The sequence below is a fragment of the Lampetra fluviatilis genome, chromosome 3 (assembly GCF_964198595.1).
Source record: "Lampetra fluviatilis chromosome 3, kcLamFluv1.1, whole genome shotgun sequence".
NCBI classification, from domain to species: Eukaryota; Metazoa; Chordata; class Hyperoartia; order Petromyzontiformes; family Petromyzontidae; genus Lampetra; species Lampetra fluviatilis.
Window position 1 is genome coordinate 1,922,478 of NC_136277.1, and position 25,562 is coordinate 1,948,039.

The following is a 25,562-nucleotide window of genomic DNA, read 5'->3' on the forward strand; positions in this document are numbered from 1 at the left end:
TTTCCGACCCCTGGTCTAAGACTCCCGCTACAGGCAAGGTGATTTTTAGCGATGACCGATTTATCGATTTGCGATATTCTCTTAATTCTCACGTGGCACCACAGACCACAGGTCCTCTTGCTCCGATGTCTATATTGCCTCGTCGCCGCCGCCGCAGTTAATTATCGTCACTCGTTACAAAGTAAATCCCTGGGTATCTCTCCCTCTGTGTGTGTCTCTCTCTCTGTCTCTCTCTCTGTGTGTCTCTCTCTCTGTGTCTCTCTCTGTCTCTCTCTGTGTGTGTCTCTCTCTGTGTCTCTCTCTGTGTGTCTCTCTCGCGAGCCCTCGCCAGGCTAAACGAACCAAAACCACGAACGCTTCCTAACTCATCACCATCTATGGAACTTCATCGGATGCCCATCGAGCAACCCCGGACGTCCACGGCCATACATGCAGCATCTACAAACAAACACTCCCCTTCCGTGGTGTAAATCCATGGTACTCCGTCACCATGACGACGGCGGGATGATTGCGACACAACGCGAGCCGGAGACACGTGGGGGGGGGGGACGCGTCACGTAGCACGTGTTGGAACAACGCCCGCTCACAGTCACGGCCGCCTGTTGCGTGTGTTGTGTGTTGTTTGTGTTGTTCGTGTGTGTTGTGTGTGTTGTGCGTGTGTTGTGCGTGTGTGTTGTGTGTGGCGTGTGTGTTGTGTTTTGTGTGTGGTGTGTGTTGTGAGTGTGAGTTGTGTGTGTGGTGTGTGTTGTGAGTGTGTGTTGTGTGTGTGTGGTGTGTGTGTTGTGTGTGTTGTGTATGGTGTGTGTTGTGAGTGTGTGTTGTGTGTTTTGTGTGTGTGTATGTGGTGTGTGTGTTGTGTGTGCGTTGTACGTGTGTTGTGTATGTTGTGTGTGTTGTGTGTGTGTTGTGTGTGGGGTGTGTGTGTTGTGTGTGTGTTGTGTGTGTTGTGAGTGTGTGGTGTGTGTGTTGGTGGTGTGTGTTGTGTGTGGTGTGTGTGTTGCGTGTATGTGCTGTGTGTGTGCTGTGTGTGTGCTGTGTGTGTTGTATGTTTGTTGTGTGTGTGTTGTGTGTGTGTGGTGTGTGTTGTGTTGCTTGTGTGTGGTGTGTGGTGTGTTGCTTGTGTGTGTTGTGTGTGTTGCGTGTGTGTGTTGTGTGTGGGGTGTGGTGTGTGTTGTGTGTGGTGTGCGTGGTGTGTGTGTTGCGTGTGTGTTGTGTGTGTTGTGTGTGTGTTGTATGTGTGTTGTGTTGTATGTTTGTTGTGTGTGCTGTGTGTGTGTTGTATGTGTGTGTTATGTGTGTGTTGTGTGTGTTGTGTGTGTTGTATGTGTGTGTGTTGTGTATGTGTGTGTGCTGTGTGTGTTGTGTGTGTTGTGTGTGGTGTGTGTGTTGTGTGTGTGTTGTATGTGTGTGTGTTGTGTATGTGTGTGTTGTGTGTTGTGTATGTGTGTGTGCTGTGTGTGTTGTGTGTGTGCTGTGTGTGTGTTGTATGTGTGTGTTGTGTGTGTGTTGTATGTGTGTGTGTTGTATGTGTGTGTGTGTTGTGTATGTGTGTGTGCTGTGTTGTGTGTGTTGTATGTGTGTGTGTTGTGTGTGGTGTGTGTTGTGTGTGTTGTATGTGTGTATGTGTGTGTGCTGTGTGTTGTGTCTCGTCGTCACGGAGACCCGAGCCGCCAATCATGCGAACGTTGGTTGGTTGGAGGGAGTGAGCGGGTGGGTGGGTGGTGGTGGTAGTGGGGTTACAGCAGCTCACGGAATGTGCGTGTGTGTGTGTCTACACGTGCGTGCGTGTGTCTACACGTGCGTGCGTGTGTCGGGGTGAGAACGGGCTGTGGGGAGGAGGGAGGAGGAGAGGGCGGCTCCACCGGAAGACCGTCCCCAACCCTCCACCCAGACACGCAGCAGCAGCATCATCAGCAGCGGCGGCGCGCACACCCCTGCCTCTCTATATATGTGCGAGCGTTTGACAGCGTCGCTCCCATTCATCACGGAGTCCTCCACGCGGACGTGAGCAACGCGGCCGCAGCTGCAATTGCCCGGACAGTTCGCTCGCTGTTCGCTCGTCAAACTAAAAAGTTGGATGGAACCGAGAAACAGCGGCCCCGGTGTGTGAGAGACACAGAGAGATGGAGGCGAGGAAGAGAGAGGCGAGGATGAGAGAGACGGAATCCGCGTCTCTCACGAGCCCACAACAGCCAGCGAGCGAGCGACTCAATCCGGCGTCGAAACGCTGAGAAGTTGCAACGCGCGCACGGACGGGAAGGAGCCCCCCTCCCTCCCTCGCCGCCCCCCACGATTTCCGAGGTAAGGAGTTTCGTGTTCGACGCGGGTTGGCAGCTTCGAGAGGAAGGGAACGTGTGTGGCAAAGATAAAGCTCCCCCGTGTAGCCTCCGGTGCAAGTTGGCGAGTAGCACCTCTGAAGGCCGGTCAACTCGGGCACACGTGGTGGTGGGTGGCCAGCACCACGCCCGGCCGCCTTTGTCTCCCCAGTGGCGATGTACACACACGCGCGTCGGTGTGTCTTGTGCGTTCACAGTTCTTGCCCCAACACTCTGTTACGGGCTAGGCGGGTGATATTTGTCTTTGTGTGTTCACCTTTATGTGACGATGCACTTTGCCGCCGACTCGAATACTTTGGGATTGTTGCGTAAAACTGCACGTGCCATTTCAAACTTGGCCGTGAGAATTGTATTTTTGAAAAGTGATGATCATCGCCGGGCCTCCGTGGTGTGAGGAGCGCAGTCGTCTTCAGCTCTGATCGTCCACTCGATCTCACGACTGGACTCTCTCTATTCATGTGCGGTGCTGAAGGGCCATTGCCCGGAACGTCGGCCTTTATATCTATATAGGCTTATAAGGCCGCACACGTACGCGCAGTGCTATTGAGGCACGCGTCGAGTTTTTAAAAGAAATAATTCCATTATTATGTATTTACTGGATACGTAATGGGACAGGGCCCTCGAGAAGATATCTCGCCCTGGCAGAGCAAGCCGCCACTTGCCACGCACTGCCGCCACTTGCCACCCACTGCCCCCACTTGCCACGCACAGTCGTTGAGCGAACGGCCGGACCACTGAATGGCCGGACATGCGAACCGCGTGGCAGGAAGGCCGAGTTCGAGCCCAAGGTTGTGAGTCATTCCCTGATAGTGATCAGCAGGCAGACGCCACGTGCGTTTTCAACTCGGCGTTTCTCTCTCTCATAATCGAGACAATTGTACTAATTACACACGTCGCTTCACTGAGACCAACACGACTCTGAAACATACCGGCTGCCTGGCTGCTTTGATATTTCGCAATATTTCGCAAGTGCCGGTCGTAAATCCGCAGTGCCCGCCGCGACTGACCGCTGTGGGCTGGAAAAGCACGAGGAACATTGCCGGATGTCTGGAACTCCGCGCGCGCGTGAGAGAGAGAGACACACACCAACAACCTACACCGCACTTTCTAGCAGCAGCGGCTCACGCTCGTACGAGAGCGATAGAGCTTTGGGAGACAAAGGCAGCCGGGCGTGGCTCTGGTCACCCGGCCCTTCATAGGTGTGCCGTGCCGGTCTTCATAGGTGCTACTTATTCGCAAACAACACTTGCCCCAAAAGTCTGTTGAGGGCTACACGGGGGATCTTTGTTTGTGTGTGTGTGTGGGGGGGGAGCGGTAGTGTAGCAGTCAGCGCGCTGCGCTACGAACCTGGCGACCCGAGTTCGATTCCCGCTCACAGCCAATACCGGTGACGGTTATCTGAACCGGTTCTGGGCCTCCCCTAGGTCGACTCAGCCTCAAACGAGTACCTGGTGCGGTGCGTAAAAACATCGCCACTGGGAAGACAAAGGCGGCCGGGCGTGGTGCTGGCCACGCACCCCCTCGTGTGCCGTTCTGGCCTTCCTCTTATGTGCTCGCTAACAGCACTTGCCCCTACAGTCTGTTACAAGCTACACGGGGGATCTTTGTCTTTTCTTGGACCTGCATGGGCCCTGTGTGCTGGGGAGGCTCCGTGCGTTCCATTTTACAGACGCCTCGACGTTTGGCGGAGACAGACCGCTCGCAAAACGTCCCCTTTGTCCGACGCGATTTGTTTTACTCTCAACACACGGGCGGCAGGAAGAGGGAGGGAGGGAGGGAGCAGGAGGAGGGTGGCGAGGTGGATGGAAAACTACCCTGGCAAATGGACAGCGAAAGTGAAGAAATGTGTGTGTGTGTGCAGTACACCAGCCGAAACTTTACATTGTCATTTAACCAGACTCGCTCAGGACAATTTTAAACGAGACTCTGAGCGAACAACAACAACAAACACAGAAGTGAAATAAAGTAAATACATCATTCGCAACTATCCCGTTTCAACGAAGACAATTTTGGGGTGAGGGGAGGGGAGGTATCACCGCGTCGCTATTGTTGCTCTGCCCGGCCCGGAGGATGGGGGAGGTGATGGGTGGATACGTGGGTGGGTGAGGTGATGGGTGGATGGGTGAGGTGATGGGTGAGGTGATGGGTGGATGGGTGAGGTGATGGGTGGATGGGTGAGGTGATGGGTGAGGTGATGGGTGGATGGGTGGATGGGTGAGGTGATGGGTGAGGTGATGGGTGGGTGGGTGAGGTGATGGGTGGATGGGTGAGGTGATGGGTGAGGTGATGGGTGGATGGGTGAGGTGATGGGTGAGGTGATGGGTGGGTGGGTGAGGTGATGGGTGGATGGGTGAGGTGATGGGTGAGGTGATGGGTGGATGGGTGAGGTGATGGGTGGATGGGTGAGGTGATGGGTGAGGTGATGGGTGGATACGTGGGTGGGTGAGGTGATGGGTGGATGGGTGAGGTGATGGGTGAGGTGATGGGTGGATGGGTGAGGTGATGGGTGAGGTGATGGGTGGATGGGTGAGGTGATGGGTGGATGGGTGAGGTGATGGGTGGATAGGTGGATGGGTGAGGTGATGGGTGGATAGGTGGATGGGTGAGGTGATGGATGGATAGGTGGATGGGCGAGGTGATGGGTGGATAGGTGGATGGGTGAGGTGATGGGGGAGGTGATGGGTGGATGGGTGAGGTGATGGGTGGATGGGTCAGGTGATGGGTGGATGGGTGAGGTGATGGGTGGATGGGTGAGGTGATGGGTGGATGGATGGATTGGCAGATGGATGGGTGGATGATGGGTGGATAATGGATGAGTGGAGCTCACAATGCCAACTATGTGGCGGAACAACCGCCACGTGTGGACTTCGGAGGGCGGGATCGTGGTCCGAGTAAAACTCAGCAGCACATTTTGAAGACTCCCGACGCCGTACGGAGTTCTGAAATGGAACAAAACAGATCCACTGCTGGCGAGAATTACGCCGCGAGTGTTTTCTCAAATGTCGAGTGGCTTACAACCTCGCGCACGAATCATTTTTTTGAAGGAGTCAAACCATTGATTTGCGTGTGGATACACCGTACAGTGTAGTAGCGCTGAACGATTTGGTGAAAATATCTCATTGCGATTTTACTGACATGTTGCGATTGCGATTTGATTCGCGAACTAAACATTTTCAAGTGAAGCTTCAGTTCAATATTCACTTTGTAACAGATTTAAAACACGTGATGGAGCATTACCACGTGATACCATCAAATATGAACTGCTCTATATATTCCAATGCAAGGATGATAACTTAAAAGATATGAATTGCTTCCAACGTGCATTTATTAAAATGTTTAAATTGAAATAGAACAATCAAACATAGAACAATTGTTAAAACTAGATTCGAAGCTTTCGTGACTGCAGGAATTATTCTTTGGTACTTTCGGTAAAGGCACGTAGAAAGGAAATAAATCAAATAATAAAATACGACGTTTCGATCGCAACACAAGCAACCATCATCAGGTATGAATGAATGAGAAAAACAAACCTTGTCAACTTAGAAATATAATGAAATACAACACAGAGAGTCGGCTAACACAACAGTCAACACCCCACCTGGATGATTGCGTTCTTCCAAAGATTGCAAAATTTGAGAGCGAGACAAAACACAGACACGGAGACACATAGACAGACACACAAGCAGAGAGAGAGAACACACACACAGAGAGAGACACACAAAGACACACAAGCAGAGAGAGAACACACAGAGACAACACGGAGAGAGACAGACACACAACCAGAGACACACAACATTGACACACAGAGAGAGACTCACACAGAGACAAACAGAGAGAGAGACACACACATAGACACACAGACACACAAGCAGAGAGAGAGAACACACACAGAGCCACAGAGAGACACAAAGACACACATACATTTCTGAGTCTACTAGGTTTTTTTCTCATTCATTCGTACCTGATAATGGTTGCTTGTGTTGCAATCGAAACGGCGAATTCGATTATTATTTAATTTATTTTCTTCCTACATAAATAAAGTTATAATAATAAATAATAATACAATTCCAATAAGAAAGTTATAGGACTTTTCAAATCGCTAAAAATCACAGCCTTTGCGATTTGCCAATCGCATTGCTTCAAATTGCGATTTCGATTTGAAATCGATTAATCGTTCAGCTTTACTCAGTGGTACGTACATACAATCACGTGTGCGTCGTATTGAACGTACACCGTATACCATATATATAAACGGAAGATAGACCGATAAATAATGGCAATAATACATGCATCGCGGCGACGTATAGTGAGCGGTGTTCCAACAACTACACAGAGTGGTGAGAGACCTTCATCCAGCAGTGGATAGAGTAAGGAGGCTGTGAATCATCACGACCGTCACCGTGGCATTTTAACTCAACGCGGCGCCGGCAATACATTTTCTCGCTCTCAATTTTTCGAAGCGATTGCACGTGCGATTAGCGGTGCGAAATAAGTTCAACATACATACACATATATACGTAACGGTACAATCATTGATAAAAAAAACTTTTTTTATGTACCACCGGACTGACTGAGCAGGACGTTGGCTTGCTCAGTGAACGACCTCCACACCACGGTTTAGTCGCCAGCTGTAGCATCGACCGTGGCGATTTTCTCGATGGTGTCCCACGCCACGCGTCTTCCAAGCCACCGCTTGGACCGCCACTTAAATCACCAACTCGACCTGGCGATGCAGCCGCCGCTGCGTTGCCACTCGTGCGCCAACCAACAACGAACACAACGACAAACGCAACACGCTCCGTGTCAATACCACTCTGTGTGTGTATGTGACTTTAAAAAAATATGCATAAAAGAGGCGACGTTTCGGCCGATGACCCTTCTTCGCGGCACACACACAGAGTCTGAGATGCAGCGTGTGTTGAGTTTGTTGCGTGTGCGTGTTTGCAATGATACCGGGAGCCGTGCCCAGTTGTGATCTCGAACACGGGAGACAGACACAGGGAGGAGATGGACGCCGTGGATTGAACCCTTCCAAACAGTGAGACCATGTCCAGGCCTTTGGCACGAGCTTCCAACCAAGGCGCATTGCGGTTACCGCATCACGCACATTCATATGCGCTTCTGCGGCTGTCTGGAACGCTCTTCCTCCCGATGTTAGGAAGCCACTGGAGCTTACGCCCCTTTAAAATCTAAGATTGTGGACTGCGTATTGTCTTTAGTCTGTTGCCCTTCCTGCCCCACACCTCCGATTAGAAACGGTTAGCTACGCACGGTGCGAAAGACGTTCAACGTAGTAGTACTACGTCAAGCTCCCACTCTGACAGAGAAGAGCAGATGAAGACAATAAGGCACGTCTTAAAGTTTGACTTTAAACTTTCGTGACTGCAGGAAAATTCATATTCTTTGGTTCTTTCGGTAAAGTCACGGAGATAGAAAAATAATAATAATGTGAATTAAAAAACAAACACGACGTTTCGATCGCAACACAAGTGGTCGTCATCAGGAAAAGGGTGGTTAGCCTCTCAAGGCAAACAACCATCACTTACATTACTACATTAACATTAGCTGCCCCGCCCATGCTGCTGACACTTGGGCTATGCCCATTTTAAACCTTTAAAAACAGTTTGCCTTTAGAGGCTAACCCCCTTTTCTGATGACGACCGCTTGTGTTGCGATCGAAACGTCGTGGTTTTTATTATTATTTTTATTCACATTATTATTATTATTATTTTTCTATCTAGGCGACTTTACCGACAGAACCAAAGAATAAGGCACGTCTTGTTTCACCGCGGAGTTTCCAACAACCCAGCGGTGTGGGGCATGGCAGTCGTGCCGCTGGACTCGAGGTGGGGGAGGGGGGTGGGCAGTCCATTAGGGCTTCGTAGTTGAGGCCGAGGGTCACCAATCCGGGCAGGAAACGCGAGTAACCAGACTCGCGCGGGCGACGTTTAAAACGAGAAGAGCTCCGAGCTAAATTTAAACTCTTCCCAACCCTTCACCTGCACGGCCGGGGAGATGGGGATTGGGGTGGGAGATTGTGATTGTGGTGGGAGATTGGGATTGGGGTGGGAGATTGGGATTGGGGTGGGAGATGGGGATTGGGGTGGGAGATTGGGATTGGGGTGGGAGATTGGGATTGGGGTGGGAGATTGGGAATTGGGTGGGAGATGTGGATTTGGGTGGGAGATGTGGAATTGGGTGGGAGATGGGGATTGGGGTGGGAGATTGGGATTGGGGTGGGAGATTGGGATTGGGGTGGGAGATTGGGAATTGGGTGGGAGATGTGGAATTGGGTGGGAGATTGGGAATTGGGTGGGAGATGAGGATCGGGGTGGGAGTGGAACGGGAGCCGATGGCATGGGGCACTGGACTCGAGGTGGGGGAGGGGATGGCTTTGTACCAAGGTGCGAAAAAAGTTCAACATCTAGACATACGATAAGCAGACCACATCAAGTGCACATCCCCGTCCCTCCAAGCTAATACTAATACAAGTTTCTATATTTCACATATCCCATCGGCCACACGGATGATTCAAGAGGCGTATTGTTACTATTACGTATCGTCTGCTCTCAGTTATTGTGTTACTTGTGTTCTGCACGACGACGCTCTAGGACGTGAAGCAAATTCAAGTAAAAATCCCTCAACACGTTCGCCAATAGCATCGAGGACAACGACAACACTCCTCCCTCTGGCCCGAGCAGGGACAACGATATCATAACAGCCGACATGTTGGCCAGTCGCCCTTCTTCATTGCGCACCTACACAGCCACTGGACGTGCTGCGAAGGCCCATTGCCCAAAACATCGCCCATTATATATTACTTTCCTTCGTTTTTTTTAAAGGTCACAGTGTTGTCGTTGGCAACGGAACTCAGCGTGTTGAGTTTATCGTTAACCGTGCTTTGTGCACCGCTCCCAACGCAGCCGCGGCTGCAGCAGCAGCGGCGGCAGCAATCGCCGGAGAAAAATTGTCAAAGAAAATGCGATTACAAAGTAAACAGAAAAACCCCCATCGCAGCCAACCCCGTCGGGCGATAGGCGAAACTGAGCGTGAGGGTACCCGCGGGTAAAGATCCGAACTGTACAGCACAGGACGTGGGCGCAGGGGCAAGGCAGGACGAGGGGGCACGGCAGGACGCGTGGCCGTGGGAAAAGGTTTATTCATTTATTTAGTTTTGAAGTCGGCCTGGAAATATACACGGCGTGCTTTCCCTTTGCAATTTAAACTTCCGTTGAACTCGACCGCTGCCACAGCCGCTGCCGCTGCTGCTCTGACTTTGTGTGTTCAGGAAGCGGCGGGGGGGGGCATGGAATGGTAGACGCGCGGCTTCCATCACCGCTTGCGACATATCCGTCGGGAATCTCCCCGTGGCACCTTCGCCGCGCCGTGGTGGAGCTTTCAGTTTTTCCCAAGAGGCTTCGCCGATCCAGTTTTGGGAGAAACGCGGAGGTTCAACGGCAGCGCCGCGTCGGATGGAGACGCTTGACTGCTTCAAAAACCTCTTCCCTTGCTTCTGACGATTTAAAAAATAAAAACCGGCGGTTCTCATTCATAATTGCTTTCAGTTTGTGGTCGGCCCGTCGTGCCGTTATAACGCCGATTCAGTTCACGTCAACCCCCCCGCCACCAGCCAGCGATAGAGCCGACCAAATCAAGTTGTCCACGTCGTGGGCAAACGCGGCCCTCAAACTGATCTGGGTGTCTCGGCAGGAGATGCAGCAGGAGGAATGCCAACAAGCCAGATCGACGTTTTGACAATTTTTACACCACCTGGCATGTGCACCACGTAACGCATATACCGTACCGTACCTTCGTTCAACTTCCTTCGCACCGTACACAGCCAACCGCGCTAATTGGAGGTGTTGGGGGGGGGGTGCATGGACGACAAACTAAACACAACAGCAGCCGACATTTTTTGTTTAGTTTTGTTGTTGTGCTTGCGCAAAGCAACCGGGGCGAGCGAGTGGGGACATCAGCGCTGCTCGGCACCCTCGCCAGGAAGACGCATTCCAACCATTTTATATCACGCTGGCCCCACGTTCTTTCTTTCGTTTTTTTTCCCGCAGAGCGATAAAAATGCTTTATTGCCACAGCTGAGACGAAGGCATCTGCAGATGCCGGAGCCACTTTGAAGCGGCGTTTTAATAGCGGAGGGCGCAGCGCCCACATGTGCGTGCTTTGCGTGCGGGCCGGCTGCCGCGCATCGGCCAGCGCCAGCGGTCGCGCTCCGACTGGCGCGACGCCGGTGGGAGCGCGTCGTCACGCCGCCTTCTCCCGCCACTCGGTGTGGACGGCGGCGCCGCCGCGATGGCTAGGAGATGTTGACTGCAGGCAGTCGTGGGTTCGATCCCGACCCTGACGCCTGCTGTATATTCGGAGTTTGCATCTCTATCTCTTTCTCTGCCCCCCGTGGTCGTGTGGATTTTTCTCTGGGTCCTCTGGTTTTTCCCTTCACATTTAGAATCAACATCAGTATTTGGCTGGCTGCTATAAATTTCCACATGATAAGCCACTTCGTTGAGCTGCCATTTGTGGCCAGGCCGCTTCTCAAAAAAGAGCTACGCAGCTCAGTGGGCCTTACCTGGTAAAATAAAAATAGTTCAGTTTAGAAAACCAAACCCGACGCGTTCGTCGATAACCTCCGCTCGTTCACGCGCACCCTCGCAGGAGATGCGCGTGCGTCGGGCGACGCATCGGGCGATGGGGGGGCCCTTCTCTTGGCAGCGCAGAAGCAGCATAGTCGGGGTCAATGGTCAACCTCACCGGAAATATAAGCCACCGGCTGAGCGGACGAATTTATCTTCACCGGTGGCAGGAAGAAGGTTTTTGTTGGCGTGCGACACGCGTCGGACGCGGAAGCGCGGCCGCTTGCCGTCGACAGCGCGGCAGTCCGGGCGCTGCTGGCGATCCGTGACGAGATAACACGCCCGCCGTTACGGGGAAAAGAGTTTCCGGCCACAACACCGCGGGTTTCGGGCCACCTGCCGGGCCCTGCGCAAAGGCAAAGGCATGCAGAACTCCTGCAGGTGGGAGGATTCAAATTTTTTTTCTCCCCCTAAAATACCACGCGGTGCGCGAAGTGCGTTTAACGGTGGGTGGGTTCAAAACGCTTGGGGGACCACTGGCGTCGTGAGGACAACGACAAGCGCGATGTTGTTTGCTATAAAGCGCCGCCACTCACGCAAAGTGCAGAGCGACGCGCTGCTGCGGTGGGATCCGCAACGCTGCGAGCGGTCACTTTCGGGCGGGCGGGGAAAGCCAACGCAGACGCGCCGGAGGTACAGACACAAGCGGCGCCAACAATTTCCCAAGCTCCGTGGTCCTATATTTGGATGTTTCGCGAACTCCGTAGGTACTTTCTTCACGCGCTGGTCCCCATACAAACGGAGAGATTCGCAGGGAAAAGAGGGCGAGGAAATACGCAACACGGGGCCTCGCAAGGAAGACTGCTCTCGGATTGCGAGAGGCCGCGAAACAGTTCAGGATAAACCGTGACAACAACTGTGGCCGGCCACTTCTCCTGCCCACCAATAATCACTCTGCGCTGACGATGACGATGTCGTAGGGCCAATGAGGAGCGACATTTGAGATTCAGTTCTCAGTGATTTAGCCGATCGATTGCTTTGTCTGAGAGTCGGTGACTCACAGATACACACTCACCCACTCGCTCGCTCACCCATGCACACACGCATCCACCGCTGCCTTCACGTGGATAGGTGTGGGGCAGCGTGAAGTTCTTTGCTTCTCCACGGTTTTGAGTTTGTGTAGCCACAGGCGCACGAGGGAGCGAGCGAGCGAGGGAGGGGAGGGTTCTCGTCAAGCTGGGAGATCTCCGCATCTCTCGTGGTTCGTGCCGCTCCAGTTAAGCGCTGACCATTGTTTCAGAGGAAGATGGAAAGCCACGCAGTGTGGTGGTGGTAGTGATGGGCTCGCTGATGAGCTGCGTGTAGTGGAAGCCGGGCAGTGTTGGTGGTGGGTCTGCACTGAAATATTTCCGTCGCGTGGCGAGTCGATGGGTGGAGTGAAGTGTGGGTGTTTCCACCTCGCCCGCTCCGTTTGTTCGGCGCGGATTGCTTCCCTGGAGCAGCCCAGAGGGCACGGTGCGCGAATCCACCTTTACCCATCAAAGCCTCATTCAATCTTAAGCCCAAAATGCGAATAATTTGCAGTGCAGAACGCGTCGGCAATATCTCACGCTACGGCGGAATACGCGGGTCGTGTAAAACGATTGATAACCTTGCGGGGGGGGGGGGGGAAAGCATAAAATTCGACGACGTCATTATTGACGAGGGGAACCCATGGGTGACTTGCAACGGCGCGTAACAAAAGTCCCCCCGAATCTAAATACTGCACCGTGACGCTCGGATGATGCGGCGTTAGTGGCCAAAATCGAAGGCTTCCGTGAAAGCAAAAATCCCTTAAATTTCGATTTAAAGCTTTCGTGAATGCAGGGATTCATCTTCTTGGTTCTTTCGGTAAAGTCACATAGAATGGAAATAATACATTTTTTATTTTATTTTATTATTTCATTATGTAGTATTTTTATTATTTTATTATTTCCATTTTATGTGACTTTACCGAAAGAACCAAGAAGACAAACAACCCTTGTGATGCGAATTCTCCTGCCAGGGGCTTCTGCGTTGCCGTCTCGCACCGAGCATCAAGCGCACCGCCGCTGATGTCTGGCTTGAGTCTGGCTGCTTGTGGCGTCTGGCTTGAGTTTGAAAGATCGTGCTGGTGGTGGCAGCTCTCGTTGAGATCGTGTTTCCGAGCCACTCCAGGAAGTTCCCTGTCGTTATTGATATCTAGATCTGTAGTATTTAGCGACAGGTCTTCGTGTGATTGTCGGCTAGATCTGTAGTATTTAGCGACAGGTCTTCGTGTTATTGAGGGTAGATCTGTAGTATTTAGCGACAGGTCTTCGTGTTATTGAGGGTAGATCTGTAGTATTTAGCGACATGTCTTCGTGTGATTGACAGTAGATCTGTAGTATTTAGAGGCAGGTCTTCGTGTTAGTGACGGTAGATCTGTAGTATTCATACTCTTAGGTTGTTTCGGTAAAGTCACGTAGGTAAAAAATACAATTAATAAAAGTAATAATAGAAATAAAATAAGGTAATAAATTACGACGTTTCGGAGGCAACACAAGTCTCCGTCATCAGGTGGGACCGTCACAACTAGATTTACTGTCTCAAGTCTTGATACAGTCTTGATACAGTCAATCTAGCTGTGACGGTCCCACCTGATGACGGAGACTTGTGTTGCCTCCGAAACGTCGTGATTTATTATTTTATTTCTATTATTACTTTTATTAATTTAAATTTTATTTTTTACCTACGTGACTTTACCGAAAAAACCTAAGAGTATGAATCCTTGCAGTCACGAAAGCTTCAAATCTAGAATCTGTAGTATTAAGCGACATGTCTTCGTATTATTGACGTTAGATCTGTAGTATTTAGAGACAGGTCTTCGTGTTATTGATGGTAGATCTGTAGTATTTAGCGACATGTCTTCGTGTGATTGACGGTAGATCTGTAGTATTTAGAGACAGGTCTTAGTGTTATTGACGGTAAATCTGTAGTATTTAGAGACGTGTCTTTTTCTTCTTCTGCGTACGGCTGATGTTGCGGTAGAGCAGCAACTGTAATTTTATATCCAGGTGGTTGATGAGCTCGATGATTGTGTGAGGAGTTGTGTAGTGGTGGGTCGCCGTGATGCCTCCTTCATATCGATCTCTGCGCGAGTCTATGGGTCTCTACGTGATTCTATAGACCTCTGTGCAAGTCTATGGGTCCAGTGTGAATCTATAGATCTCTGCGCGAGTCTATGGGTCTCTATGTGAGTCTATGCATCTGTTAATCTATAGACCTCTGTGTCTTCCTCTTCACACGGTTGATGTTGCTGTGCAGAGCAAGAGCTGTGATTTTACATATAATAAGCCAGCCGCTTGCGTCAGGAACAGAGGGCACCGCTGCTGTGATGATGATGCCGTTTCCTTCGTGCGTGTGAATCGGGCGGCGAGTCGCACTACTCCGGGTGTTTCTCGTCTGGATCACGACGCTCTCCGCACACCGGAGATCTGCCGATGCCGCCGCTGCGTTGGGATTGGTGCAAAAGCACAGCCAACTAAATGCAACTCAACGAGTTCCAAGTTCAATAACACCGCGGCCTTAAAAGGGAAACAAATATGATAGGCGACGTTCTATGATGTGCCATGAAGAAGGGCCACTGCCCAAAACGTCGCCTACTGCAGTATATAGATGTAATTTTAAGGCCACTGTGTGAATGGCGAACGTATTGAGTTTTTTACATGTAAAATTAGTTTGAGAGCGAACGCTGAGCGGATCCCAAGTTAAAACCTTGCACCTATGCCACTGCACAATAACTAACGCCGACCCTTCCCATCATTGTCTCTCCAGTGTAAAAACAAAATGTAGAAAAAGGCCACGCGGCCTTCTGGGAGTGCATCCTATCGGCAGCATTGGTTCAAAAGCAAGCAAAATTCCACACCGGTTTCGATATTCAGTGTCTCATCGGTAGTCAGACTTGCTTGAACGAATGCTGGTAAGGGGTCAAGTGTTAGGTAACATCTTGATTTTAAAAGCCTTTGTTGTTGCGGAAGGGAGGCCGATGATGTTCGGTCTTTAGAAGCGAGGACCCTTGACTGAGCCCCGGCTTCTGCACTGCCAGCGCATCCATGCGGACAACTGCTGTTGTTACGTAAGTAATCAAAAATTTAAAACAAACACGCGTTTGTATTTTATTTTAGGCGGAGAGACAAACGTAGGAAGGTGGCTTCTCGTGGTCGTTCACACCGGCAAATTTTGACTTAAAACTTTCGTGACTGCAAGAATTCATATTCTTGGTTCTTTCGGTAAAGTCACGTAGATAGAAAGTAAAAATGAAAGAAAAAAATATAATTTTAAAATAAAAGAAAAAACCCCACGACGTTTCGATCGCGACACAAGCGGTCTTCATCAGGCGGAGAGAAAAAAAAAAGCTCTCGGCGTTACTCCGAGCTGCCGATCCGCGCGTTGGGGCTTTGTACAGACTCCGCTGGCTGAGCGTGCCGGCGCGCGTGGCCCTCCAACGATCGAGCTCTTTGTGTGTTCGGAGGCTGGCAAGTTTAGTTTTGTTTGCACGGCTCGGTAGTAAGGGAGCGGCGGGCTTGGAGATGTGTTCGCGATAAATTCCTTTTGTTGGTAGATGCGTGGCACGCTGGAGGTGGCGATGATCGCGATGAAGAAAAGGGGTTTCAAGTTGATTTTCTTTGACCACGTTGAGAACTCCGAGTGAAAGGGATGAGTGTGACCTGGGGCATTGGTCTGGCAGTAGGGGGCAATGATGAGGGCGATGTTGCCATAGCGTGCCATCCGCCGTACTTCGCCAGTTTGACGCCTGTAATTACGTCGAGGCGAACTTTTCCATTCACGATATTCGTCTGCAAATATTCTGCGATCAAAATCGAGTTTAATCACAGCCAAGCAACACTTGCGCACGGCCACTCGTCAAGGCAATGTTATATATAGAGTGCGATAAAACGTTAATATATCCCGAAGCAACATTTATGCCATTCTTTTTTACAAAGGGCACTTGGCATTCTCGGACACTCCTAAAAGGGGGGTGGAAGCGCTAATTGTAACTTATTTGCACGGATTTAACATCAACTTTACAGCAAATAGAATCCTTGGGTAATCTACCACCGTATAGCATGGACTGACGGCTATGGGAAGTTAACAGAAAGCTTAATTTAAAACCTCTTAACCAATCGGCAAGCTCGTCACTGGACTCTGCTTACTTCTGCCTCACAGCAAGGAAATTCATGGGTTCAATTCCCGACTCGCGCCTTTCTGCGTGGCGTTTGCGTGCTCAGTTTAGCACGTCGGCTTTTGTGACCAATATCATCCGTAATATAGGTTGTTTTGGGTTAGCTCGCGAAATTCACGCCATCTAACCCAAAACAACTTGGATTATGGAAGTTTGTATGCTTACCCCTGTTGTGCACGGGTTTCCTCCCAGGTTGCTCCCATAGCTAAACACACATACACACACCATACAATGCAACTGGTATTGGCCAAATATCCCAATGCAGCAGAGTTACCGGCAAACAACTCGATTAGAATCACGCACACAGACACAGTAGCGGCAGCCGCCCACGACTCTGAACACCTGGCAGGGCCCTCCTGAAGAAGAGTCTTGAGACTCGGCGAGGCTTTCCGGGGTGAACGATCGGACGGCCATACTCATTTGCGGTACGGTAGCAACTTGGGAGCTGTATACAAAGTTGAGGCTTGAACCGCAAATCTGAACGTAAGTCAGCCTGATACTGGATGCGCGATCAGTCCCTGGTATCTGGCCGAGTCTTCTCGGCGTTGCGTGCGTGTACGCGGGGTGCGTGCGTGTACGCGGGGTGTGTGCGTGTACGTGGGGTGCGTGCGTGTACGTATGTGGGAACAAACATGGGAGCAGTGGGTATCGCAGCGGTTAGCGCGCTGCGCAACGAACCTATCGACCCCGTTCGATTTTTCGCGAATGGTCACCAACACCGGTGACGATTATCTGAACTGGTCATAGGCCTCTCCGAGGTCGACTCAGCCTCAAACGAGTACCTGGCACGGTGTGTAAACGTCGCCACTGGGGAGACAAAGGTGGCTGGGCATGGTGTTGGCCACCCACCACGTCGCGTGCCACAGCGCCTGGTTTCGTAGGTGCTACTCACTCACAGCACTTGCCCTGAACAGTCCGTTGAGGCTACACGGCGGATCTTTGTCTTTGGGAACAAATATAAAACGTGGTCACTTTGGGCGTCACACCCATCGCTCGCGGCGTCAAATCCCAGCAACGCCTCATGAAAGGAACCAGCCGCTGCCAAGCTCTTCATAATCTCTCGCGCTGGCGAAGCGTCCGCTCAAGAGGCGACACGTCTTTATCCGCTCGCACATTTTTTTCGCTCAAAAAAAAAAATTCCCAAGATCCGCCACCCAGATCCGTCGCTTTGTTTACAACGGGGAGCCTCGGTTGTTTAGACTAGCCTCCGGGCCTCCGGGCCTCCGGGCCTCCGGGCCTCCGGGACAACCAAGAGATCCGGGGGGGGGGGGGGGTCACGCGGCCGACACCGGCTCGGATCGGTAAAAACCGCCCCTCAAGGGCACCGCAGCCGGGCCGCGGATGCGACGGCACCGCAAGGGGACCTCTAGACTCGATCGCTGAGGGCCCCATTCTCCCCCTCCGTGTGGACGTGTGCGGGCCGTGCCGTCGAAGGCTGTTGCTTTCAAACGTGCGCTGCGGTGCTCTCAAACGGACACGCGGCTCGGGAAGAGAAGGCGTTCATGCGAACAAAGTCGATGCGCGGACGGAAATCTACGACGACCGCCACGTTTTACGGGACACTGACTCAACGCTTCACGAATGTTGGGATCTCTCCCACTCTCTCTCTCTCTGGGGGATCTTGTCTTGGAGGCGTGCAGGAGAGGGTTGTGGTTTTTTTTGCTTTTGAGGGTTTTAGGGCTTCGCAGGTGCCTGCACTTGTTCACAAAAACAACTGTAGCCGAGGGGGGGAGTGCGCGAGAAACACGTTGGGATAAACAATCGTATGCTCGGGTGTTTGTAAAACCAAACATTTGAGTTAGAAGGTGTTTGATGTATCCCGGCTTTCTTACGCCAGCCCACGCGCTGCACGTTGAAAACAATTTTGCAGTATAAATAGACAGACGCCACTGTACGATTCAGAAATACTTGATAATTACTCAAAGGATGAAATCGTTTCTCGCTGCTCACGAACAATTATGCCCGGTTCACAAAAAGCAGAGTTGGCAACTCATTTCCCCCGTGCGATGATGAATGTTTCAGTGGAAAAAATCCAACGGTGAACGATTAGCTGCCAAGCCGCCACGTGAATTCCATCTGTCCTCCCCTCAAGAAGTCTGGGCGAGTATTTGTGCCGGTACATTTCTCGGCGACCGTTTATAGCCCTGGCAGGTATCGCCACGACCACCACCACCACCACTGCCACCGTCGCCGCCACGGCAACGAAGGCCCACTTGACGGAGCGACCGTTGTCTCTCTCCGGCGCGCGTCCTCGTCATTAGCGGCGGCGTGGACAGTCGCGAGACGGGACGAGCAGACGTTAAGTCACACATTTTCATGATTCTTTCGGTTAAGTCACGTAGAAGGGAAATAATAAAATAATGAAAATAAAACATTACAAAATACAATTCTCACGACGTTTCGGCCACAACGCAAGCAGCCGTCCTCAGTTGAAGAACGTGACTTTACCGAAAGAACCAAGAAGACTTTACCGAAAGAACCAAGAAGATGAATCCCTGCAGTCACGAAAGCTTTAAATCGAAAGTCACCCATTTCCCATGCCCGGGTCTCTCCACGTAAAACTAAAATTGCGGTGTTTCTTACGCGACCCCCCCCCCCCCCATCAGCTCCATGGCCTTACTGGGTTCGTGTACGCAAACACGCTCGCGGTTCACACGGAGAGAGATGGAGGAGACGTACTGAGGAGACGCCGTCGCCCGTTCGTGTGTTGCGTTTCTCTCCGGCGCAGGCCGTTCCCGACGCGCCTACGCCACGCCCACCCGCCCGCCAGCCCGCCAGCCCGCCAGCCCGCTCTGGCGATCTGGCGGCCGGGCGAGTGGCGAGGTGCCGCTAATGCGGAACACGTGCGCCGCATTCCTACGCTTTTATCTCCAGCGTTTTGTTCTCGCTTTGCAGGTCGGCTCGCCGGCGCAGGGCAGGGCGGGCGCAGGAAGGCCGAGGCTCTGGAGCGTGAGCCGCAGTGCCTGGCTCCAGGAGGCTCGCAGAAGGGAGGAGTCGGGAGAATCACGCGAGCCGAGAGATTAAAAACGACGGCGCGTCTGGGCAGGGAGCGCCCCTCCTGCGCACCACCACCGTGATGTAAGAGGTCCCTCCCACGCGAGTGGCGCGCCGCAGCGTGTGGTCGATCCCATCTTGGCAACGACGTCAACAAAAACCCTCAAAGGGCGCGCGGGTGACGAGTCCTGGCCCATGTCAGCGACGGGCATGAGGCCTGGCCGGATCGTGGATTTTATGGCAACATTCTTGTCGCTAACCCTCCACCACCCAACAAGACATGTTTACACAAATATTATTTTGTATACGTGTCCAGTGTGTCAATCAAACACACCGCTGGCTCGAGACTTTTCACGATAGACTCAAACATTGATGTACATTCGGCACGTGACAACATTCGTGGACGGCGGAGTTTTAATGACGACGGCGGAGTTTTAATGACGACGTCGGCACAAAGCCACCGCGACCGCCACCGCCGCGCGTGCTGAACCCGGGCACAAACCGGGGCTCGCCGCATCGGCCGTGAACACCCACGCCGCTCCGCGGAACGATTCCATCTCCGCGGGTAAACAGGCTATTAGCGGCAGGCAAAACGGCGTCGTGCGGCGTCACGGGATAGCCACCGGCGCCGCCGCCGCCGCTGCGGGGATATCGCGTTGCAACGGCGCGATCGGCGATCAAAGTGGCCGCGCAATTACGTTCAAACCTCGCTCGCGCATATCCCGTGTCGGAGACGCAACAAAACACGTCGACGGCTTTTTTGGTTTGTTTGGGCGTCTCGCTGATAACAGGACGGCTGGGACAGAGTGTGGCAAATTAGATTCCGCACGCATTACCGCAGTGTCCCGGACAAGTGCATGGCAACCGCCCGTCCCCGTTGAACAAACGACGCGCTCGTTGCAGCAGATACGAGGGCATTTACGTGAGATTACATTGCCCACACCCTGCCACCCACGGCCGCATCACCGAGCGGAGCCGGTAACATCATTTGCGCATCGTAAGCTTCAATCGACACGCTCGAAAACCGTGCGCACAGGCGCAGAAGGCAATCCGCCCCGTGCGTTATGCAAAAACCATCAGCGGTTCCTGAAGAACTGCCCTGCTGTTGTGGTCATATTATTGTTGTGAATGTGCTTGATACCGCAGGCGCCACCAAGGGGCATACGCAGGCTCGTCCTATCGGGGGGGGGGGGGGGGGGGGAACGGCTCCGGAAATTGGCGTTCGTAAATGATCCAGCTGTATCTCCCAGGAAAGCGCCAATTCGCTTATCACTCGGTCGCGTCACCCCGAATTCGAGACAGAGAGTGCACACAAAGACAAAGATGTCCCGTGTAGCCTTCACAGACTGTTGGGGCAAGTGCTGTTAGCGAGTAGCAGCACCTATGAAGGCCGGCAGGCCACACGAGGGGGTGGGTGGCCAGCACCATGCCCGGCTGCCTTTGTCTCCCTCATGGCAATATTTACACGCTGTACGAGGTAGTCGTTTGAAGCCGAGTTGACCTCGGGGAGGCCCAGGAGGGGTTTAGATAATCGTCACCGGTGTCGGCCGTGAGCGGGAATCAAACCTGGGTCGCTGGGTTCGTAGCGCCAAGCACTGACCGCTACATCACCGCTCCCCCATGACAGCGCAGACACACACACACACGAGTTGGACAATTTGCAAACGTCCAACGTAGCTTTTCGTTGGCGTGTAAAGCCATCCCCGTGCCACACCGTACATCGCGGCGTTAACGGCTCAGCCGAAGTGTTCCCCCCGCCCCGCCGCTAAGTTCCGTTTCGCGGGCACAGCGGCGATGCAGTGGTGAGCAGCGCATCGGACTTGCAATCCAGCGCAGCCCGGGTTCGACCCTTTCAGTTATGCATCGGTTAATAACTGACTACAGTTTGGAAGGCAGGTAAGGTTGTTACAGGGATGCCATTTGGAAAGGGAGCGTTGTGCTCGAGGCTGTTACAGTTGTCGACTGAAAATTGGGAAATGTTTGTGCGCACGACGGTGGCTCGTTTCCCACAACAAGCCAACCCAAGTGGGATTCTCTCTGATATCCGCTCCTGAGATATCAACTTTTAATTAGGTCTCCACAGAAGGTCGACGTTGTTATTGGGTGGGTTTTAATGCTAAATTCAAAGCAACGGTCACCACGGGGTGGCCATGGAGACTGAGCGTGTGCTGCTACGTGGTCATTAACTCGTTTATACTTCTCCCGAAGAAGCGCGGCGCCAGTTATAGACGGCGCCGCTCGCATGCACAGCTGCATGCCTCCCGTGTTAAACAACGTTCACAACATCGTCACCGTAGCAAGCCCCGCTTGGTTCGATGGTGCGAGCGATTCCTTGTCAAGGGCCAAGAAAATTTTAATCGGCCGCTCCAGACAGAGCGATTGAACGAGCGCTGAGCACAGCAGAGCCAGTGGTAGAAATTCCTCGTTCCTATGGCAGGGGCGAGTCTATCCTATTCATAGCAGAACCGCTGTTGACTTCTTCCCGGAAATTTGTGCTCATTTACCGACCGTGAACAGAAGGGCGCCGGGCTGAGTCAAGCGATCCCACGCAGGGTGTGAACTCTGCGACATTCCCACTCTCTCCACCGCTGAGCCACCCGTCCACATTAACAACAGACGAATACAGTCCAGTCTCGTACTGTGCCGAGACACGCACGGCCACAATATATATTCACAGTACGCTCAGAAAAGAGCGCAACAGCCACGGCAGCAATGGAGGCAGTGTGGTGCAGTGGGAACACTTTCTATCTCGCAGCGAGAAGCACCTGGGTGTGATTTCCGACCTCCGGCACCTTTCCACGCGGAGTTTGTGTCTTTTCGAACTCCGCTGTTCTGCGTGAGTTTCCACCAGGTTCAAGGTTTCTTTCTGTATCAAAAAAAAACACGCACACAGAGCATAACCGGCATTGGCCAAACAACATCAATGCTGACATTTTTTTTACTGCAAATCACTCAACTGTGGTCAGACACAGCAGCAGGGGCAGCAGCAGCAGCGGTAGCATCGGATTCTCCTCATCCCACAAACGACTGCAAAAACACTCGGCAGGACCTCTCATAGGTGAGCCGGCAGAGGAATCGCAACGAGAATGCACGCTGACCATTATTGCATTAGGGTGCGTACGGCGCTGAAGTTTGGGAGGCAGTGGGTGGGATTTTTTTGGTCCGGGGTGCAGCTGCCGCGAGAGTCTCCCGAGTGGCCGACTCTTTGAAATAGGAGCGGTCCCCCGCCGCAGAAAAAACACACGGCCTGGATGACGCAAACGCCGTTTGACGGCGTTCAGCCATAACACACGCAAGGGTGGTACATTCCGTTAGCGGGGGAGGCAGAGGGAGGCAGAGAGAGAGAGAGGGGTGCACGACCGTGCTTGCCGTCGGTCGGAATTAGCGGAATTACTTTCAGAAGCGCGACGAGACAAAAAACCCTTAGCGGGGGACAGGTGGCTGCCCTCACCGCTCCGTTTGAAATGTCATGTAGGGGGGGGGGGGGGGGGGCCCTGCCCATGGGGACCCCCTCCCCAGGTGCGGGGGGGGGGCATCAGGGCCTGCCACCAGGTGACTGAGCGGGCCGACGGAGAAACTGAACCGGAACGCAGGGACCCTTTCGTGTCTCCTCCGTTTGTTTGTTTTTGGCGGTGAGCCCCCTTTGTCCTGGTGGGCCATAAGCCTAAAACTATACTAAACTCTTTGTATTTTACCAGGTAAGGCCCACTGGGCTATGTAGCTCTTCTTCAGAAGTGACCTGGCGATCACAAATGATAGGTTAAAGAAGCAGCTTATCATCATCACGCGGACATGTATAGCAACCAAATACTCGGAACGTGTGACGTTGATTCTAAATGTAGAGGGAAAACCCAGAGGATCTGGAGACAAACTACGCGACCACAGGGAGAGAGAGAGAGACAAGCAAACTCCAAATATACAGCAGGCATCAAGAGTCAGGATCGAACCCAGGTCTTCCTGCATGCCAGGCGAGGTAGTTAACATCGTGGCGCAAATCCGACGCTTCATCCGACCAAACACATCCGATGTGGACAATTTCATCCACTTTCCAACGGAGGGTGGGGGGAGGGCCAAATGAATTGGCGATGTTTCGCTATCTGCGGGACGCGCAAAAAAATAAATGTGTAAGAAGCAACGCAGGCTTTGTGCGTTATGCCAAAGCCACCAGCAGTTCTAGCAGAACTGCATTGTGGTCCCTCATCTTGTCTTAGGTCCCCATCACAATGTGTTAGAGCCAACGTGACCGACTGAGAGGCAGCAGCGATTGAGGTGACAGACAAGTCTGGTGGACCGGTTTTGTCCACATGGGGACTCATCAGCAAGGTATATTCACCAATACCGACTGTTGAAAAAAGTCCGCTGCTGCTGCATCGCACAGTGGGCCTGGTGAACAGTGCATTCCTTCGACTGTGTGGGGGAAACGATACCACGAGCGCCATGCCATCTGCGGGACTGAATTAAACGCACGGACGCTCGACAGCACTCGCTGCAAAAGCGGCGTCTCCCAGTCAGTCAACCCCATGGCATCTGGGTCTGTCCCGTGACCTCCCGCCAGCGAGCTTTCGACACTTGGCGTGGCCTCGGAGTGTACCTGGCCTGGCACAGGCGCCATGGTGATGTCACCGCCACTTAGCGGCGGACGGTGGCTGTTGTTGTGGTCTCTAATTAGCCGGGAGATTCAATTAATCCATTGAGGCGCGTTGGTGGCGGTGCAGAAGCACAAATAACAAAACCACTCAACAATGGCCCTTCGCAGCAGCAGTGCTGCTGATGAAGGGCCATTGCCCGAAACGTCACCTTTTGAATACTTATTTTTATAATTAAGGCCAATGTATTATTGACGAATGCTTTTTTTTTGGGTCCACCGAGACCCACAAGGCACCGCCATCGCCACGGCGACCCGGGCCACATCAAGAACAATTTAATAACGCGATATTTTAAAAGCGTTTCAATGTAACAAAAGCCAACTGAATATGACGATAAGTTAATACAGTACAATGTGATTAAGGCCGAGTAAAAAAGGTAAACTGCACTTAAGCTTGTAAAGATATACTGTATATATATAAATATATATTATAAGTTCTGGAAAGGAATGTGACTGGATTAGGCAAGAAGGGGAAATGTACAAAATGGAACAAAATCTGATAAAATGTGAACAGAAACGATGATCCAATCACGAATTGTAAAGGCCACGCAAGTGGTAAGCACGCAAATTCGAACGTTCCCACGAACACATTTATTTCGCACTGCGAGAAGTTTAATTTCAGTGCCTCCCAGAGAGGCTCTCAAAACATATGCAGAGGCCTATTAATAGCTGAAGCGGAGAGTCCTGTGCGTTTGCTCATAACAGCAAAATAAACCCATCGCCCAAAGACGGAGCCAAAGTGATTTCCTACTTAAATGAACATTGAGGCAATGGTGCTTATATAGACCTGGGAAGGATGATGATGGGCCGAGCCAACCCCCAACTGGGATATGACCTCACAACCTCGTGACTGCGAGCCGATGGCTCTAGCGATGAGGCTCCTGGCCTTCATCGTGGCACGAGCAGTGGCAACTCACGTGACTGGCACGCTATCCCGTTCCACCAGTTCCCTCCACCGTGGCGGTTGATGCCATCTAAAGCATTCACGTTTAAACTAAAACTATTTTTTTTTGCCCACCCATTGAGCTTTCTAGCTCTTTTTTCAGAAGCGACCACGCTATCACAAATAAAGCTGAACGAGGTGGCTTATCATTTATTGCAGCAGCCTTAATACTCTAAACGCGCGATGTCGATTGTAAATGTGGGGGGAAAAGCCGAAGGGCCCGGAGAAAAACCCACGTGACCTCGCCTGTGCACCAGGCGCGGTAGTTAACAACAACTGGCCATCGGAGCACCCCTGAGTTTACCGGTTCGGTGGAGTTAGTATCGGCACGCTCGAACGGACGCTGATCGGCGCTCGTCAAAGTGATGGGAAGATTTGGGGTCAAGGGGCACCCATCGGTTAACTCTCCCCCAGCCCCCCCCTCCCCCCACGTCAACCACTACCCGGGGGGGAGGGGGGGGGGGAGTTAACCGATGTGTGCCCCTTGGCCCAAAATCTTCCCATCGTGTTGACGAGCGCTGATCAGTGTCGCCATTTGGTCTGACACCTTTCCCGAGGCGCCGCGCCATAATTGTATCACCCTGGCACGCTCGGCGATTTCAGACGAGTACAGCGAGTCGGCAGAGTGGGCCACGGTGATCCGCGCGCGGTATCCAATTCACTTTGACGAACGTGCTCTCCGGCGTCGGACGCGCTGCGTAGCCCCGCGCTTCTCTGACAAGGCCGAGCTGCTGCTGCTGCTGCTGGTGGTGGTGGTGCCGAGATTCGCGCGGTGTCTAAGGAGTGGATCATCCGTCCTTCGTGGCGTCAACTCACG

The 25,562-nt window shown here is 52.4% G+C and overlaps 1 protein-coding gene across 4 annotated transcripts in view; it reads right to left on the reverse strand.

The window, feature by feature from the left end:
* Nucleotides 1-5,119: 5,119 nt before the first annotated feature.
* Nucleotides 5,120-25,562, reverse strand: part of FANCC (FA complementation group C) — a 70,994-nt gene continuing 50,551 nt past the window's right edge. For 2 of the 4 annotated variants that reach the window (XM_078881426.1, XM_078881419.1), the window contains one exon: nucleotides 20,495-22,023. The gene's annotated coding sequence lies outside the window, so the exon portion shown is untranslated. Of the gene's footprint in view, nucleotides 5,276-6,895; nucleotides 7,078-18,931; nucleotides 19,127-20,494; nucleotides 22,024-25,562 lie in introns of those variants that run through there. The other 2 variants (XM_078881441.1, XM_078881433.1) reach the window with 2 other exon arrangements.